General features: G+C 36.9%; 1 protein-coding gene across 8 annotated transcripts in view; it reads left to right on the top strand.

The window, feature by feature from the left end:
• C1GALT1 (core 1 synthase, glycoprotein-N-acetylgalactosamine 3-beta-galactosyltransferase 1) overlaps window positions 1–14,856 on the top strand; it is an 84,468-nt gene that overhangs the window by 4,381 nt on the left and 65,231 nt on the right. The window contains exon 2 of one of the 8 annotated variants that reach the window (XM_077997025.1): window positions 4,170–4,224. The exons of the other annotated variants lie outside the window; for them this stretch is intronic. The gene's annotated coding sequence lies outside the window, so the exon portion shown is untranslated. The remainder of the gene's footprint in view (window positions 1–4,169; window positions 4,225–14,856) is intronic. 8 annotated transcript variants of the gene reach the window in all.

Below are 14,856 nucleotides of genomic sequence, written 5' to 3'. Positions count from 1 at the left end.
ACTGTGGCTACAGGTAAAAATGGGCCTAAGAAGGAAAGGCTAAAGGAAGGGGAAAGTTGGTTAGCATGTTGTTGCAGTAGTTAAAAGACAGCGGTTGCACAGACCAGGGTGATAGCACTGGAGAAGTTAGAAGAGGTACAAGACTAAAAACACACAGTGAATGTTTTGAAAAGTAAGTTTTTTTCATCCCACTCCAGTTACCCAGTTGTCTTCCTCAAAGGCAATTAGTGTTAAAAGTAGTCTTATCTCTATTCTTCTTGAGATTTTTTTTTTTTTTTTTTTGAGACAGAGTCTCCCTCTGTCGCCCAGGCTGGAGTGCAGTAGTGCGATCTCAGCCCACTGCAAGCTCCGCCTTCCGTGTTCACGCCATTCTCCTGCCTCAGCCTCCCCAGTAGCTGGAACTATAGGTGCCCGCCACCGCGCCTGGCTAATTTTTTTTTTTTTTTTTTGTATTTTTAGTAGAGACGGGGGAGATCTTTTATGTAAATATGAGAAACAGTTTTAACAAATTAATGGAGAAGTTGTTACCTGGGCCTGTTTTCTTCCCCAGGAAACATTTAGCAATGTCTAGAGACATTTTTGTCACAACTAGGGGGAATGCTACTGGCATCTAGTGAGTAAAGGCCCAGGATGCTGCTAAACATCCTACATTCAACAGGACAGCTTCCACAACAGAGTTATTCAGCTCTTGATGTCAGTAGCGCCAAGGTTAAGAAACCTTAGTTTGATGGGATTTACAGAGGTTGGTGGAAAGCAAGTGTTGTAGTCAGAGAAGACAGTAGGAATAGAGGAGCTGACCGTATTGGGAATCTTTCAGGAACTGTAGATAGTTCAGGATTGCTGAAGTAGACATTAATTGTAATGCACAGAATAGGAAAAGATGAGGCTGGAAACCTGGACAGGCTCTAGATCATAGCCTTTATATATATCATGTTAATTAGAAATGTTTAGTTTTTTTTTGTCTTGTAGGCAGTGGAGTTCTGTGAAAGGATTCATGGAGTGACATGGTCAGCTTTTCATTTTAGAGAGCTCATTCTGGTGAGAGTTACCCAGCTCTGATGTCAGTTAAAGAGGGATAGCACCTGAGTCAGGTTGGATATTGTAATAGCCTGGGGGAGAGAGGAGAGTCTGAAATAGGATAAATACTAGAAATGGAGAGGAGACAATGGATTAGAATAATATTTAGGAAATAATGTTGGCAAGACTTGGTAATTAGATTTGGGGTGAAGATAAGGGAAGCATTAAGAATATCTCTGTACTTTCTAGTTTAGATAATCCTGTGACTCTGAGTGAAATAGGAACCCATTGGTGAGTAATTTAGGTAATTACCAGTAATTAAGGTAAAATGAGCAGAGGAAGATGATGAGTCACTTTGGAGGTGTTGAATTAGAGCTGCCTCAGGTCCAGGTGGAAGTGTTTAGCAGGCATTTGTGTACATGAATCTGAAACTTGGAGAAGTCTGAAAGGATCAAGAGATCATTTTGTTTAACAAGTGTAGAGAAATTAGTGAACTTTCATTTTTATCATATTATTTCACTCTGTAGATAAAAATAGCCTCCTTTAATTTTATCAGAAAAGTAATATGTGTACCTGATGCAAAATTAAAATGTCAAAAGGTTATAAAATTAAAAAATTGTGCTTCCTTGCTCGTGCCACCCAGTGCTAGTTCCCAGAGATAGCTCTTGTTAAATATCATATGTATATGTATCTTAACAGATTTTTAAATATATACAGAAACATTTAAAAAGCCAAGTGAGATCATACTAGAAAAGATTTCGGTATATTGTTTTAAACAAATAAACCTTTTATCTTACACAGTTGTTAAAATGAATGACATTATGTTATGGAAAAAGTAAGTGAAGGGATAAAGCACAGACTAGTGGATAAGTGTGATCTCTGATGTAAAGTAAAAGCTGAACATGCATATGTGATGATATAGGCATTACCCAGCGATATGAAAGCAGTTACTTTTGGGGAGAGATAGTGGTAGAGATGGTAAAGAAAATTTATTCTTTTCTGTCTACGGTTTTCTTTCATTTGTTCAGGTTTGTTCCTTTTGTTTTCTTTACATTTTCTAATGTTTAGAAAAAATACCCGGTATACCTTATTAACAATAAAAAGTAACCTTTTTCAAAAGCACAAAGATTTTCCTTATCAGCACATGCAGATCATTTTTAACAGCTACAAGTATTCTGTGCTATGGCTATATCTTTTTTTTCTTTTAAACTGGTTCCTCATCAACAGACAAACATCCTTTTATGGTTATGGCTGTCTTGAGCATCTTGGCTGACTTCTGTGATTGTATCTGTAAAATAAATTTCTGATCATGAAGTGATGTATCAATCCATAATTAAAAATTTTAAAAGATGTTGTGAAATGCCCTTCCAAAAGACAGTAAAAGTGTGTATTATGAGAAAGAATATAGGACTGCCAGTTTTCTTATATCTGTGTCAATAATAGCTGATAATAAACTTTAAAAGTTTTGCCAATATGTTAGGTTAAAAATAGTATCTCTTCATTTGATTTACCTTTGTGAGTGAAATTTGAACATCGTTGACCATTTTTTACTGTGAATCTTTTACTGTTTTTATATTTGGTTAATTTTTTATATTTTTTATTATTTGATACTTTTTGGTTCTTTTTGCTGCACATTAAAAAAAAATATTTCATAAAGAAATATGCCCTTTAACTAGCGACTTCATTGCCAGAAATTTATCCAGTGGATAAACTCATAGTTTTTTAATAGTCACAGCCTCCGAGTTTGGGAGAGATCTCAGTTCGTAATACAAAAATGCAAAAATATATTTTCTTCCAGTTTTGTTTTAATTCCATTTTCTAAAATACTGAAATCTTAGAAACTTTTGAAATTGTTACCAGAAAGTTAAGGATCCAGCTGGTTTTGTTTTTTCCCAAAAGATTAATTAATTCAATACCGTTTTTCAATAAGCCACCTTTTTCTTGATTTGAAATGCTATTATGTTTTAAATTTCCACATAAACTTTTGTTTTTCATAGACTCTTTATTTCAACCTGATAAAGTCCCTTTATAAGATTTATCTGGTAAAGACCACCAGGGAGACATCTGTAGGCTGACAAAGGTTAATTAGCTTGCTGCAGTGAGGGAGACTTGCACAGCAGAAGAAATGCCACCTTTTCACTAAAGAATGAACCAGGGTTATTATAGGATTTTGGAGAGGGGTGGAGTTTGGACAAAGTTTAAATGCAGCAATATTTGATAAGCTTAAAGCACAGCAAGACAGTGTGTCAAGGGTTAATAAACATCAGGCCTGGGCTGAGAAGCTGACTCAGGGTTCTGATTCCCTGGAGACTACAAAATCGAGATACATGTGGAATGTTGTGTCTGGAAACCCCTTATCTGAAGCTCTGAGTTGCAAATTGAGGCTGCTTCTGTTTCATAATGATCTACCATCAGTGCAAGAGTGGGATGTTCCATTCTCACTTTATAAAATTTCAAACAACATAGTTTTTGACAGTTTGATGGAGAGAACAGTTTCTCAGCACATTGTCTTTAGTATTAACAAATGCATTTTTTAAAAGCAGACTCAGAGCCTGTTCAGCATAAATATCATTGTTTTTATTACATTCTTTAAGGTAATATATTTTTATATGTAGTAAACTTCGTCTCTTCCTCTCCCTCAGTTCCCCTTTCAAGAGTTTTCCAGTTATACTCACCTATTTTTCCAGATAACATTTAGAATAATTTTTGCCACATTACTTTTTGAAAATCTTTTTTATAACTTAAAATTGATCGGATCAGATTAGTACACCCCTTCCCACAGTGCCCCTTTCCAGAATTTTCCAGTTACACCCACTTGTTTATTGGTCTGAAGTTTTAGAATACTTTTTGCCAAGTTATATAATTTTTAAAAATCTTCCTGTGTTTTAGCTGGGATTACTTTACATACAGGTTAATTCAGAGGAAATCAACATCATTATCATTGATACCTTTTTTTCTCAAGCTTTTTAAAATTGTGGTAAAATACGTATAAACTTTACCATCATAATCATTTTTAAGTTTACAGATCAGTGGTACTCCATTTATATTGTTGTGCAACCATCATCGCTGTTTATCTCCAGAACTCTTTATTTTGTAAAACTGAAGCTGTATATCCATTTAAACAACAGCTTTCCATTCTCACCTTTCCACAGGCCCTGGAAACCAAAATTCTCTCTCTCTGATTTTCACTACTTTAAAGTACTTCATGTAAGTGGAATTGTACATTATTTGTTCTTTTGTGATTGGCTTATTTCATTTAGCAAAATGTCCTCAAGATACATTCATTTTGTAGCATATATCAGAATTTCCTTACTTTTTAAGGCTGAATAATATTCCATTGTATGTAAATACCACATTTTGCTTGTTCGTTCATCCTTGGTGAACACTTGGTTTGCTTCACATTTTAACTCTTGTGAATACTGCTCCAGTGAACATGAGTGTACAAATACTTTCTTGAAACTCTGCTCTCAAGGGGTATATATCCAGAAGTGGAATTGCTGGATCATGTTGTAATTCTATTTTTAATTTTTTGAGGAATTTTCATCCTGTTTTCCATAGCAGAAATAACATTTTACTTTCAAACCAATAGTGTGCAAGGGTTGCAGTTTCTCCACATTCTCTTCAACACTTATTTTCTGAATTTTGATGGTAGCCATTCTTGTGGGTATAAGGTAGCATCTCATTGTAGTTTTGATTTGTTTTGCTAATGATTAGAGATGTTTATCTTTTCCTCTGTTTATTGGCCATTTGTGTGTCTCTATTTGAGTCTTTTGCACATTGTTGAATCAGGTTTTTCTTTTGGTTGAGTTTCAGGAATTTTCTATATATTTTGGATACTAATCTCTTATCAGATATATGATTTGCCTATATTTTCACCCATTCTGTGGCTGGCCTTTTACTGTTGATATGGTCTTCTGATGTACAAATTTAAAAATTTTTCGTGAAGTCTAATTTGCCAGTATTTTCTTTCAGTGACTGCCTTTGTTGTCACATCCAAGAAATAATTGCCAAATATAATGTCATGAAGCTCTTTTGTTCAGTGTTCTAAGAATTTTATAGTTTTAGGTCTTATATTTAGGTCTTTGATCCATTTTGAGTTATTTTTTCTTTTCCTTTTTTTATTTCAATAGGTTTTTGGGGAACAGGTGGTGTTGGATTACATGGACATGTTTTTTGGTAATAATTTTTGAGATTTGGGTGCACCCCTCACCCAAGCAGTGTACACAGTACCTAATGTGTAGTCATTTATCCCTCACCCTTTCCCACCCTTTACTTCAAGTTCCCAAAGTCCATTGTATCATTCTATGCCTTTGCATCCTCATAGCTTAGTTCCCATTTATGAGTGACAACATACAATGTTTGGTTTTCCATTCCTGAGTTACTTTACTTAGAATAATGGTCTCCAACTCCATCCAGGTTGCTGTGAATGCCATTATTTGGTTATTTTGCATGGCTGAGTAGTAGTCCATGGTGTGTGTGTGTGTATTTGTATATGTATTATACATACCACATTTTCTTTATCCACTTGTTGATTGATGGGCATTTGGGCTGATTCTGTATTTTTGCAGTTACAAATTGTGTTGCTATAAACGTGTGTTCAAGTGTCTTTTTTTGTATGACTTCTTTTTTTTTTTTGGGTAGATACCCAGTAGTGGGATTGCTGGGTCAAATGGTAGATATTTGGTTCCTTAAGGAATCTTCACATCATTTTCCATAGTGGTTATACTAGTTTACATTCCTAGCAGCAGTGTAAAAGTTTGATCTTTTTACCACATTGATGCCAACATCTATTATTTTTTGATTTTTTGATTATGGTGATTCTTGCAGGAGTAAGATGGTATCGCATTGTGGTTTTGGTTTGCATTTCCCTGATAATTAGTTATGTTGAACATATTTTCATATGTCTGTTGGACATTTGTATATCTTCTTTTGGGAATTGTCTATTCATGTCCTTAGCCCACTTTTTGATGGGATTGTTTGTTTTGCTTTTTTCTTGCTGATTTGTTTGGGTTTTTTATAGATTCTGGATGTTAGACCTTTGTCCCACTCTGTGGGTTGTCTGTTTACTGATTATTTCCTTTGCTGTGCAGAAGCTTTTTAGTTTAATTAAGTCCCATCTATTTGTCTTTGTTTTTGTTGAATTTGTTTTTGGGTTCGTGGTCATGAAGTCTTTGCCTAAGCCAATGTCTAGAAGGGTTTTTCTGATAATATCTTCTAGGACTTTTATGGCTTCAGGTCTTAAAAGATTTAAGTCTTTGATCTAATCTTGAGTTCATTTTTGTGTAAGGTGAGAGATGAGGATCCAGTTTCATTCTTATACATGTGGCTTGCCAATCACCTCAGCACCATTTGTTGAATAGGGTGTCCTTTCCCCACTTTATGTTTTTGTTTGCTTTGTCAAAGATCATTTGGCTGTAAGTATTTGGCTTTATTTCTGGGTTCTGTATTCTGTTTCATTGGTCTATGTGCCTATTTTTATACCAGTACTATGCTGTTTCAGTAACTATAGCCTTATAGTTTAGTTCGAAGTTGGGTGATGTGATACATCCAGATTTGTGGGTTTTGGGTTTTTTTGTTTTTGTTTTTGCTTAGTCTTGATTTGGCTATGTGTGTTCTTTTTTGGTTTCATATGAATTTTAGGATTGTTTTCCCTAGCTCTGCAAAGAATGGTGATATTTTGGTAGGAATTGCATTGAATCTGTAGATTGCTTTTGCCAGTATGATGATTTTCACAGTATTGACTCTAGCCATCCATGAGCATGAGATGTGTTTACATTTGTTTGTGTCATCTATGATTTCTTTCAGCAGTGTTTTGTAGTTTTTCTTGTAGATGTCTTTCACCTCCTTAGGTATATTCCTAAGTTTTTTTTTTTTTTGCAGACATAGTAAAAGGGATTGAGTTATTGATTTGATTTTCAGCTTGGTTGCTGTTAGTGTATAGCAGTGCTACCGATTTGTGTACATCAATTTTGTATCCTGAAACTTTACTGAATTCATTTGCCAATTCTAGGAGCTTTTTGGATGAATCTTCAGGGTTTTCTTGGTATACGAGCATATCATCAGCAAACAGCAACAGTTTGACTTCCTCTTTACTGATTTGATGCCCTTTATTTCCTTATCTTGTCTGATTGCTCTGGCTAGGACTTCCAGTACTATGTTGAACAGTAGTAGTGAGACTGGGCATCCTTGTCTTGTTCCAGTTCTCAGGGGAAATGCTTTCAACTTTTCCCCATTCAGTATAATGTTGGCTGTAGGTTTGTCATAGATGGCTTTTATTACCTTAAGGCATCTCCTTTCTATGCCAATTTTGCTGAGTGTTTTAATTATAAAGGAACACTGGATTTTGTCAAATGCCTTTTCTGTGTCTATTGAGATGATTATGTGATTTTTTGTTTTTAATTGTTTATATGGTACGTCACATTTATTGACTTGTGTATGTTAAACGATCCCTGCATCCCTAGCATGAAACCCACTTGATAATGATGTGTTATCTTTTTGATGTGCTGTTGGATTCGGTTAGCTGGTATTTTGTTGAGGATTTTTGCATCTATGTTCACCAGGGATATTGGCCTGTAGTTTTCTTTTCTTTCTTTCTTTCTTTTTTTTTCTGTTATATTATTTACTGGTTTTAGTATTAGGGTGATACGGTCTTCATAGAATGAATTAGGGAGGGTTTCCTCTTTCTCTGTATTGTGGGGTAGTGTCAATAGGATTGGTACCAGTTCTTCTTTGAATATTGGATAGAATTTAGCTGTGAATCCATCTGGTCCTGGACGTTTTTTTTGTTGGCAGTTTTAATTACCGTTTCAGTCTTGCTGCTTGTTGTTGGTCTGTTCAGAGTTTCTATTTCTTCCTGGTTTAATCTAGGAGGGTTTTATGTTTTCAGGAATTTACCCATTTCCTCTAGATTTTCTAGTTTGTGCACCTAAAGGGGTTCATAGTAGCCTTGAATGATCTTTTGTATTTCTGTGGTATCAGTTGTAATATCTCCATTTCATTTCTAAGAGAGCTTATTTGGATCTTCTCTCTTCTTGCTTGGTTAATCTAACTAATGGCCTATCGATTTTGTTTCTTTTTCAAAGAACGAGCTTTCTGTTTCATTTATCTTTTGTGTTTTTTGTTTCTTTCTTTCTTTGTCTCAATTTCATTTAGTTCTGTTCTGATCCTTGTTGTTTCTTCTTCTGGGTTTGGGTTTGGTTTGTTCTTGTTTCTCTAGTAACTTAAGGTGTAACCTTAGATCGTCTATTTATGCTCTTTCAGACTTTTTGGATATAGGCATTCATTGCTGTGAACTTTCTTTTTAGCACCACTTTTGCTTTATCACAGAAGTTTTTATATGTTGTGTCACTTTTATCATTCAGTTCAAAGGATTTTTAAATTTCTACCTTGATTTCATTGTTGATCGAATGATCATTCAGCAGTAGGTTAATTTACATGTATTTGCATGGTTTTGAGGGTTCCTTTTGGAGTTGATTTCCAATTTTATTCCACTATAGTGTGAGAGAGTACTTGCTATAATTTCGATTTTCTTAAATTCGTTGAGACTTGTTTTGTGTCCTGTCGTGGTCTGTCTTGGAGAAGGATCCGTGTGCTGGTGAATAGAATGTATAGTCTGTAGTTGTTGGCAAAATGTTCTGTGAATATCTGTTAGGTCAGTTTGTTCCGGGGTATAGTTTAAGTCCATTGTTTCTCTGTTGACTTTCTGTCTTGATGACTTGTCTAGTGCCGTCAGTGGAGTATTAAAGTCCGCCACTATTATTGTGTTGCTGTTTATCTCATTTCTAAAGTCTAGCAGTACTTGTTTTATAAATTAGGGAGCTCTAGTGTTAGGTGCATATGTATTTAGGATTGTGATATTTTCCTGTTGAACAAGGCCTTTTGTCATGATGTAATGTCTCTTTTTTAACTGTTGTTGCTTTCCAGTCTGTTTTGTCTGATATAAAAATAGCTACTCCTGCTTGCTTTCAGTGTCCATTGGCATGGAATATCTTTTTATTGTTGTCGTTGTTTTAAATTTTATTTTATTTTTTATTATTATACTTTAAGTTCTAGGGTACATGTGCACAACGTGCAGGTTTCATATGTATACATGTGCCTTGTTGGTGTGTTGCACCCGTTAACCAGTCATTTACATTAGGTATATCTCCTAATGCAGTCCCTCCCTGCTCCACCCACCCCACGACAGGCCCCAGTGTGTGATGTTCCCCACCCTGTGTCCAAGTATTCTCATTTTTCAATTCCCACCTATGAGTGAGAACGTGCAGTGTTTGGGTTTCTCTCCTTGAAATAGTTTGCTGAGAATGATGGTTTCCAGCTTTATCCATGTCCCTACAAAGGACATGAACTCATCCTTTTTTATGGCTGCATAGTATTCCATGGTGTATATATGCCACATTTTCTTAATCCAGTCTATCATCGATGGACATTTGGGTTGGTTCCAATTCACTTTGCTATTGTGAATAGTGCCGAAATAAACATACGTGTGCATGTGTCTTTATAGCAGTGTGATTTATAATCCTTTGAGTATATGCCCAGTAATGGGATGGCGAGGTCAAATGGTATTTCTAGTTCTAGATCCTTGAGGAATCGCCACACTGTCTTCCACAGTTGGTTGAACTAGTTTACAGTCCCACCAACAGTGTAAAAGTGTTCCTGTTTCTCCACATCCTCTCTAGCATCTGTTGTTTCCTGACTTTTTAATGATCATCATTGTAACTGGTGTGAGATGGTATCTCATTGTGGTTTTGATTTGCATTTCTTTGATGACCAGTGATGGTGAGCATTTTTTCATGTGTCTGTTGGCTGCATAAATGTCTTCTTTTGAGAAGTGTCTGTTCATATCCTTTGCCCACTTTTTGATGGGGTTGTTTGATTTTTCGTGTAAATTTGTTTAAGTTCTTTGTAGATTCTGGATATTAGCCCTTTGTCAGATGGGTAGATTGTAAAAATTTTCTCCCATTCTGTAGGTTGCCTGTTCACTCTGATGATAGTTTCTTTTGCTGTGCAGAAGCTCTTTTCTTTAATTAGATCCCATTTGTCAATTTTGGATTTTGTTGCCATTGCTTTTGGTGTTTTAGTCATGAAGTTGTTGCCCATGCCTATGTCCTGAATGGTATTGCCTAGGTTTTCTTCTAGGGTTTTTATGGTTTTATATCTAACATTTAAGTCTTTAATCCGTCTTGAATTAATTTTTGTATAAGGTGTAGGGAAGGGATTCAGTTTCAGCTTTCTACATATGGCTAGCCAGTTTTCCCAGCACCATTTATTAAATAGGGAATCCTTTCCCCATTTCTTGTTTTTGTCAGGTTTGTCAAAGATCAGATGGTTGTAGATGTGTGGTTTTATTTCCGAGGGCTCTATTCCTTTCCACTAGTCTATATTTCTGTTTTGGTACCAGTACCATGCTGTTTTGGTTACTGTAGCCTTGTAGTATAGTTTGAAGTCAGGTAGCATGATGTCTCCAGCTTTGTTCTTTTGGCTTAGGATTGTCTTGGCAATGCAGGCTCTTTTTTTGTTCCATATGTACTTTAAAGTAGTTTTTTCCAATTCTGTGAAGAAAGTCATCGGTAGCTTGATGGGGATGGCATTGAATCTATAAATTACCTTGGGAAATATGGGCATTTTCGCAATATTGATTCTTCCTATCCATAAGCATAGAATGTTCTTCCATTTGTTTCTGTTCTCTTTTAGTTCGTTGAGCAGTGGTTTGTAGTTCTCCTTGAAGAGGTCCTTCACATCCCTTGTAAGTTGGATTTCTAGGCATTTTGTTCTCTTTGAAGCAATTGTGAATGGGAGTTCACTCATGATTTGGCTCTCTGTTTGTCTGTTATTGGTGTATAGGAATGCTTGTGATTTTTGCACATTGATTTTGTATCCTGAGACTTTGCTGAAGTTGCTTATCAGCCTAAGGACATATTGGGCTGAGATGATAGGGTTTTCTAAATATACAATCAGGTCTTCTGCAAACAGGGACAATTTGACTTCCTTTTTTCCTAATTGAATACCCTTTATTTCTTTCTCTTGCCTGATTGCCCTGGCCAGAACTTCCAACAGTATGTTGAATAGGAGTGGTGAGAGAGGGCATCCCTGTCTTATGCCAGTTTTCAAAGGGAATGCTTCCAGATTTTGCCCATTCAGTATGATATTGCCTGTGGGTTTGTCATAAAGAGCTCTTATTATTTTGAGATACTTCCCATCAATACCAAATTCATTGAGAGTTTTTAGCATGAAGGGCTGTTGAATTTTGTGGAAGGCCTTTTCTGCATCTATTGAGAAAATCATGTGGTTTTTTTCCTTTGGTTCTGTTTATATGCTGGATTACGTTTATTGATTTGTGTATGTTGAACCAGCCTTGCATCCCGGGGATGAAGCCAACTTGATCATAGTGGATAAGCTTTTTGGTGTGCTGCTGGCTTCAGTTTGCCAGTATTTTATTGTGGATTTTCACATTGACGTTCATCAGGGATATTGGTCTAAAATTCTCTTTCTTTGTTGTGTCTCTGCCAGGCTTTGATATCAGGATGATGCTGGCCTCATAAAATGAATTAGGGAGGATTCCCTCTTTTTTTATTGATAGGAATAGTTTCAGAAGTAATAGAACCAGCTCCTTTTTCTACCTCTGGTAGAATTCGGCTGTAAATCCTTCTGGTCCTGGACTTTTTTTGGTTGGTAGGCTGTTAATTATTGCCTCAATTTCGGAGCCTATTATTGGTCTATTCAGGGATTCAGCAACTTCCTGGTTTAGTCTTGGGAGAATGTATGTGTCCAGGAATTTATCCATTTCTTCTAGATTTTCTAGTTTATTTGCGTACAGGTGTTTATAGTATTCTCTGATGGTAGTTTGTATTTCTATGGGATTGGTGGTGATATCTCCTTTATCATTTTTTATTACATCTATTTGATTCTTTTCTCTTTTCTTTTTTTTTCTTTTTTCTTTTTTTTCTTTTTTCTTCCATTTGTCTTGCTAGCGGTCTATCCATTTTGTTGATCTTTTCACAAAACCAGCTTCAGGATTCATTGATTTTTTTGAAGGGTTTTTTGTGTCTGTATTTCCTTCAGTTCTGGTCTGATCTTAGTTATTTCTTGCCTTCTGCTAGCCTCTGAATGTGTTTGCTCTTGCTTCTCTAGTTCTTTTGGTTGTGATGTTTGGGTGTCAATTTTAGATATTTCCTGCTTTCTCTTGTGGGCATTTAGTGCTATAAATTTCCTTCTACACACTGCTTTAAATGTGTCCCAGAGATTCTGGTATGTTGTATCTTTGTTCTCATTGGTTTCAAAGAACATCTTTCTTTCTGCCTTCATTTCGTTATGTAACCAGTAGTCATTCAGGAGCAGGTTGTTCAGTTTCCATGTAGTTGTGCGGTTTTGAGTGAGTTTCTTAATCCTGAGTTCTGGTTTGATTGCACTGTGATCTGAGAGACAGTTTGTTATAATTTCTGTTCTTTTACATTTGCCGAGGAGTGCTTTACTTCCAACTATGTGATCCATTTTGGAATAAGTGTGAGAGAAAAATGTATATTCTGTTGATTTTGGGTGGAGAGTTCTGTAGATGTCTATTAGGTCTGCTTGGTGCAGAGTTGAGTTCAATTCCTGGATATCCTTGTTAACTTTCTGTCTCGTTGATCTGTCTAATGTTGACAGTGGAGACAGTGGAGTGTTAAAGTCTCCCATTATTATTGTGTGGGAGTCTTAATCTCTTTGTAGGTCTCTAAGGACTTGCTTTTTGAATCTGGGTGCTGTTGTATTGGGTGCATATGTATTTAGGATAGTTAGCTCTTCTGGTTGAATTGATCCCTTTACTATTATGTCATGGCCTTCTTTATCTCTTTTGATGTTTGTTGGTTTAAAGTCTGTTTTATCAGAGACTAGGATTGCAACCCATGCTTTTTGTTTTGTTTTGTTTTCCATTTGCTTGGTAGATCTTCCTCTGTCCCTGTATTTTGAGCCTATGTGTGTGTCTGCACATGAGATGGGTCTCCTGATTACAGCAAACTGATGGGTCTTGACTCTTCATCCGGTTTACCAGTCTGTGTCTTTTAATTGCAGCATTTAGCCCATTTACATTTAAGGTTAATATTGTTATGTGTGAATTTGATCCTGTCATTATGATGTTAACTGGATATTTTGCTTGTTAGTTGATGCAGTTTCTTTTTAGCATGGATAGTCTTTACAATTTGGCATGTTTTTGCAGTGGCTGGTACTGGTTGTTCCTTTCCATGTTTAGTGCTTCCTTCAGGAGCTCTTGTAAGGCAGACCTGGTGGTGACAAAATCCCTCCACATTTGTCTGTCTGTAAAGGAGTTTATTTCTTCTCCACTTGTTTAGCTTAGTTTGGCTGGATATAGAATTCTGGGTTGAAAATTCTTTTCTTTAAGAATGTTGAATATTGTCCCCCACTCTTTTCTGGCCTGTAGAGTTTCTGCCGAGAGATCTGCTGTTAGTCTGGTGGGCTTCCTTTTGTGGAAAACCCGACTTTTCTCTCTGGCTGACCTTAACATTTTTTCCTCCATTTCAACTTTGGTGAATCTGACAATTATGTGTCTTGGAGTTGCTCTTCTCCAAGAGTATCTTGGTGGCGTTCTGTGTATTTCCTGAATTTGAATGTTGGCCTGTCTTGCTAGGTTGGGGAGGTTGTCCTGGATCGTATCCTGAAGAGTGTTTTCCAACTTGGTTCTGTTCTCCCTGTCACTTTCAGCTACACCAATCAGATGTAGATTTGGTCTTTTCACATGGTCCCATATTTCTTGGAGGCTTTGTTCATTTCTTTTTACTCTTTTTTTCTCTAAACTTCTCGCTTCATTTCATTCATTTGATCTTCAGTCACTGATACCCTTTCTTCCATTTGATCAAATTGGCTACTGAAGCTTGTGAAGCTTGTGAATGCGTCATGTAGTTCTCGTGCCGTGGTTTTCCACTCCATCAGGTCATTTAAGGACTTGTCTACACTGTTTATTCTATTTAGCCATTTGTCTAATCTTTTTTCAAGCTTTTTAACTTCTTTGCGATGGGTTCAAACATCTTCCTGTAGCTTGGAGAAGTTCGTTATTAACGATCGTCTAAAGCTTTCTTCTGTCAACTCATCAAAGTCATTCTCCGTCCAGCTTTGTTCCGTTGCTGGTGAGGAGCTGCATTCCTTTGGAGGAGAAAAGGCACTCTGATTTTTAGAATTTTCAGCTTTTCTTCTCTGGTTTCTCCCCATCTTTGTGGTTTTATCTCCCTTTGTTGTTTGATTATGGTGATATACAGGTGGGGTTTTGATGTGGATGTCCTGTTTGTTAGTTTTCCTTTCTAACAGTCAGGACCCTCAGTTGCAGGTCTGTTGGAGTTTGCTGTAGGTCCACTCCAGACCCTGTTAGCCAGGGTATCACCAGTGGAGGCTGCAGAACAGCAAATATTGCAGAAGGGCAGATGTTACTACCTGATACGGAAGCTTTGTTTCTTTCAGAGGGGCACCCAGCTGTATGATTTGTCAGCCAGCCCCTACTGGGAGGTGTCTCCCAGTTAGGCTACTTGGGAGTCAGGGACCCACTTGAGGAGGCAGTCTGTCCCTTCTCAGATCTCAGACTCCATGTTTGGAGAACCACTACTCTCTTCAAAGCTGTCAGGGACTTTTAAGTCTGCAGAAGTTTCTGCTGCCGTTTGTTCAGCTATGCCCTGCTACCAGAGGTGGAGTCTACAGAGGCAGGCAGGCCTTGCTGAGCTGTGATGGGCTCCACCCAGTTCAAGCTTCCCAGCTGCTTTGTTTACCTAGTCAATCCTCCTAAATGGCGGATGCCCCTACCCCAGCCTCACTGAGTCTTTCAGTTTGATCTCAGACTGCTGTGCTAGCAGTGAGCGAGGC

This window comes from Macaca mulatta, chromosome 3, assembly GCF_049350105.2.
Source record: "Macaca mulatta isolate MMU2019108-1 chromosome 3, T2T-MMU8v2.0, whole genome shotgun sequence".
In the NCBI taxonomy this organism is placed as follows: domain Eukaryota; kingdom Metazoa; phylum Chordata; class Mammalia; order Primates; family Cercopithecidae; genus Macaca; species Macaca mulatta.
This window is presented reverse-complemented; position numbering and strand designations above follow the sequence as displayed.